Here is a 5,349-nt window from a genome sequence, read left to right as displayed (position 1 = left end):
GCATGTGATTCATACTACATGTGCTATGGCGACAAGAAGGTTAGTAGGAGAATGGATCCCTGTTTCTCTACTATGTGAGACCTTTGAGATTATAAGTTAATCTCAAAATTTTCCCTTAGTGATTATTTAGTTGTTTACTTGAAGTTTTAATTAGTGTCTGCTACTTTAGCATGTATCCTATGACTATGGAAAGCGACTGATTGAAATGAATATATTCTAGCTAAAAAGGAAGATTAAATAGATTTACATCTTTTGATGTTATTCACTGGTCGATCCATTTCTGTTATGTATAGAAATGAATGTGAATATTGAATATGGAACATGCTCTTGACATAATGGTCATTGTAAGGGATTAGAGATGTTCATATTGATGTAAATAAAGATTATTTAATCTGGGTAAAAAGCAAGACATGGAAATCTCTAAGATAATGACTATGTGTCACTGGGAGATTGGATATTTTCTGGATAACGGATATGTTCCGCCAGGAGAAAGGCTATGTGCCACTACGAGAATGTCTCTAATTCATTTGGAAAAGCGGCTAAGTAAAGTGTAACAATTTTGTTAGCAGTGATCGCTCAGAGATCAGCTATGTAAGGTGTAACAATCTTCTTAGCGAAAAATGTTCAGTGTGCTTGTTGTCGCACGAACTATTTTTCCTAAAGTATGAATTAAATGTTCTTATTTAGTCTTTGTGACTAATTAGTATTTTACTCTAACCTTCATATAGTCTATGTGACTTATTTGAACTTTGTGACCAATTAATGTTTGACTTTGGCCCTGTGACATGATCATTTTGTAGTCTATGTGACTGACATGATCTATGTGATCAGATAACCTTTATGGATTGACTTGGACGAGTGGGAGATGTTGATGTTAAGAAGGTGAAAGGGTGTCTCTTCTCCTTCACCTTCCAACCCTTTATATTCCTCCATTAATGGAGGTAGAGGAAGATGAAAAGTCATCTTATAATAGATGTCCAAGGCAATTGGTGAAGGTGGAAAAAAAAAATGAGATGAACACAAGAGAGAAAGGAAGAGGGGACTTGCTATGTGAGAGTTTTTGGGCAAAGTCAAAGAGAATGGGTTCGTCCCATATGAAAGGTCGCTGTGCAAGGTTCGTCCATATGCACAAGATTGAAAAAGGCATGAAGAACATTCAAGATTGGTTTGCCCAATCTCGCAAGAGGGATTTGGTTTGTAAACTATGAAGAGCTTTCCGATTCTGTAATCGTTCTTCCATCAGCAAGTCTTATCGGCGCCGATTGTAGATCTGCGGGAAATCGCTATAAGTATTTATAATTTTTATGTTTTCTATTTTTCATGCTTAGAATTGTCGTCACCGAGTAAGTTGTCTACGAAGCATTGTTTTGCTTCGTAGACTGATTAACTTCTGCCTTCTTCGAACAACGGGAATTAACCTCTGGTGAAAGAATTTTCTCTGAATCTGACAGAATATATACTAGCTTCTCTCAACTGATTAATTACCATTTTTTTTCTCAGTCTTAATTTCCTTCTTGTAAGCTAAAGCATATGAGTTTGGTCTTTCGTGCATCATTTAGAGTGATGAACAATTACCTCCTTGCATTTGCATACCCTGGTCAATGGCATGTTTCCACAAATACAATGACATGTTTCCACAAATAACCGTAACTAAGATTTCCTTTGCCTAACTTCAACTAAGACTTTCCTATAAACTCAATCCACATATTAAAAAATTACAAGACTTAAACCTATTGCCAAGATCAAACCTCATGTTCCACCGTATGATGCATCCTACACCAATAAATGAAAACATATTAAACACAAATTGCTAATAACAAGGTTCGATCGTAACTTGTGATTTAATAAAAAGGCTTTAAAGTTTTAGATGAGTGACTTACTATTTATCTAAACATAAATATTTTGGATTAGTGCTTAAACTTGACAAGTTAATGACTTAATATTCTCATTAAAGAACAATTGCCCAAGTCATGTACTGTGCTTGAGGCATGTTCTTCTCCTCTTTTGTGTAGGAGGAATTCAAATTTTAGCTGCGTGAGTAATTTTGAAGGTAGACAGTCTTCTTCTCTAATTTACCTATCAAATGGTAAACTACCTTAGCTAAGTCTGTGCGGGGCACTGATTTATCTCTCTCATATATTATTCAATTGTCTAAAATTAATAATTATTCATGATTTATTTTTTTCATATTAAAAAAATAGATTGACGGACTGAAGACCAACAAATCATTTTTTACCACCGTGGGACACTAATTTGCCTACAAATAAAAATAACATCGTGCAAAGGGTAACCTGTATAGATATTCTCCTTTATCTTTTTAATAAAAGCAACTAATTTAATTCCTTACATCCCATCACCTCGCCATTGAAGACTAACTGTGAAGCATGCAAACAGGGAGGAGCTAGCTCCTCCTTCATTCAATGGAGAAACATTTCCAAAATATTTCAATAAATAACTTTTTTACTTATTTTATGGGCATCTATAGGAGTTCAAATGCAAATAATATCTGTATCTTATTAAATATTTAAAAAATGAATAGCTTAGTTATCCGTTCTTGGAGCTCACCGATCGAGGTTTGGGGCCTTGAGCTTCAAAAACTTTCAAATCTCAAACTGCATCTTAAATTGATTCGAGTTTGGTGTTCAAATTATATGGAATAGATTACTTTTAACAAATAATTTGATACTGAGCTTAATGATCATTGGCACAGTTAAAATGAGTGCATTTGTTTTCATCGAGTTGTTTCATTAAATAATTTAATGAATAATATTCCACATTAAAAATTATAAAACAAATAATACCAAATCTGAATTTTTACATAATTTAAATATAAAAATGTTTTTTTAATCAAATTTTTAATAAAAATAACATAAAAGATATAGCTTATTTGAGAATTTTTGTCTTTTAAAATTAATCATCTTTTTTTCCCCCTTCAAATTGTCCTTTAAAATTCTTATATTTTAAACCTTCATTATTAACATTGTTAGTTCAAACTCTAAAATGGAAATTTCGCTGATCTACCTCTTTAATTACGATTTGGTCCAAGCTTAGATAACGAGACAACGTGTTCGATGAACCCACCATGGCTTTAAACGCATGACATTAATGGGAGAAAAACAGAGTTTATATGAGATTTTATTTATTAAAATACAACAAAAATAAGAGCGGGGATAGCTCAGTTGGGAGAGCGTCAGACTGAAGATCTGAAGGTCGCGTGTTCGATCCACGCTCACCGCATTTGTGAGGTTTAATACTTTTTCCTTAAGAAGTATATGACTCAAGCAATGGGCCATGCAACGATCCGCGGCCTCGCTCACGTGGGCTAAGTCTATGACGCACGCCATGGGCCCCTTGCAACGACCCGCGGCGCTGACTCTTCTCGCTCACGTTGGAGGTGGGCCTTCTTCTTCCAGGAAAATTCCTAAAGCAGAGCACGCTCTTTATATTCCACCGCCGCCAGCATACGACTCTGCTGGGGGAGCGAGCTGCAACTTTTGCTGGTGGTGGTGGTGCTGCTGCTTCAAGAGCTCATCAATTTCTATCTCACTGCCACCATCATGACGATAGTCGTCATGGAAAGCATTGAGTTAGTAATGAACAAGTTTTAACAGAGCAGACTAGCATTTATTCTACACAATATGTAATTTGGCATCCGATCTTCTAAAACCCGTCTTAGTGTGCTGTGGGAAAAACATCAGCGGGGTAAAATGTTCGCGTATTCGATCCACGGCCAGCGCAATTTTTGGTTTTGATTTTAGCCTCTCTTTTTTTTTCGTTTCTCCAAAATTTCTATTGATTATTCCTCAACTTTTAAACATTAACAACTCATTTTGGAAAATAAAGATTTGCGCGTGTGAAACAAAAGTTCAGTGAATTTGAGTAAAGCGGTCTAATCTCCCTTTTTGCCTTAAGTCTTGTTTATTTGCCGCACCATTTAGTTCAAGTTCGCACTAATAGAACCGGTTGCTTTTTGTGAAACTTTGCCTGCAATCGGTCGCACCCAAGCCATCTATCCGATTTGCAAGGTCAACCCCTGTGAGAGGGCTGGTGTCTCGGGTTTTATTCCTCCGATGTTTAAGTCGGCACAATGTTGAAGAACGATATCGCCCTCAAGAGAAGGGTTTGAATTGGAAAATGAGTTCTTCCAGAAAGGAAGGGCTTTGACAAGCTACTAGAAAGAGCGTCTTCTGACGGAAGAAGGATTTTAATAAGCTATGGAGCCGAGTGTCTTCCGTTAGGGGAAGGACTTGAGATAAATCAAAAGAAAGAATAACATTATTTGATCGAGTCAAATCACAGCCTTGACCCATTAGTGCTCACAGTGCTCTTATTCAATGTTTCGATGCCCCCTCCTCGTTAGGCTTCCTCTGCTTATATTGAGGAGAGGTCAAGCTCCGCACGGGCAATCATCTGCTTCAACCGTCTTCTTGGCATGTTGCATCACGGCCACGGCTACGGCTACGGCTACGGCCACGGCCACGGCCACGGTTAAAGTTCAAGCATTGCACGGCATGTTTCCCTAGTTTATGTGAATTGCTGCTTCTCTTTTGTTTGCATTTACTGATCTGTTCATGGTTCTATTGCGTGATATGAAACAAAATAACTGCTGCATTCAAATTAATAGCACATTCTAGAAGAACAATGTTCATGTCCAAAATCTAAGATGGTTCAGTAAAGATTTCTCGCTAGTCTTGCCAGCACAGGGAATATCAGTGTCGAGTTGGGAAGAGGTTCTCAGTATTAACTCTTCGATGCTCAAGTCAATTTTTCGGCTGCAGTAAAGAGGAACACGAACAGTAGACAAGAGCTCTAAATAATAGAATAAGTGTGCCCGCGTACCTCCTTCGGTGGTTGGACCTCCCCTTTATATAGAGTTGTGATGACGTGTCAGCACGCATCCCAGGCGTATGGAGCCGCAGAGACATGCGAGCACATGTCCTAAGGTGCCTGTTTGTTTCCATACTTGTCCTATGAAAGGACATGTCAGCAAAGCGTCTCTGACACCTTATCTTAATGGGAGGGGCATATACTTAACGTGACGGTAGAACCTTCTGTCGTATGATTCGCCATCATGTTTGGTGTCAGCGATACTATATCCCAAAATGATATTGAGGGATAAGTTAGTTATCTCTTTGCTCGGCCGAGCGAGATAGTCGCTCGGCCGAGTGAGATAGTCGCTCGACCGAGGGGGATAACTGCTGGGCCGAGCGAGATAGTCGCTCGGCCGAGGGGGATAGCCGAATGATCTTGGCTACACGAGCCTTTTGCTTAGACTAGATTATGGCCGGTCGGGCGCCTCATTCCCGATCAGCCATTGCAGTAGAGACCCGCTCCGGCTAGATCATTGCC

At 38.5% G+C, this 5,349-nt stretch overlaps 1 non-coding gene across 1 annotated transcript; it reads left to right on the top strand.

Moving 5' to 3' along the window:
• The first annotated feature begins 3,164 nt into the window (after positions 1-3,164).
• On the top strand, positions 3,165-3,237 carry TRNAF-GAA. The gene has a single exon. It is a non-coding gene; the product is annotated as a tRNA-Phe (tRNA).
• Positions 3,238-5,349: the final 2,112 nt, after the last annotated feature.

The sequence above is a fragment of the Zingiber officinale genome, chromosome 2B (assembly GCF_018446385.1).
Source record: "Zingiber officinale cultivar Zhangliang chromosome 2B, Zo_v1.1, whole genome shotgun sequence".
Taxonomy (NCBI): domain Eukaryota; kingdom Viridiplantae; phylum Streptophyta; class Magnoliopsida; order Zingiberales; family Zingiberaceae; genus Zingiber; species Zingiber officinale.
The sequence above is the reverse complement of the archived record's forward strand: the minus strand, read 5'-3'. Positions and strand labels throughout refer to the sequence as shown.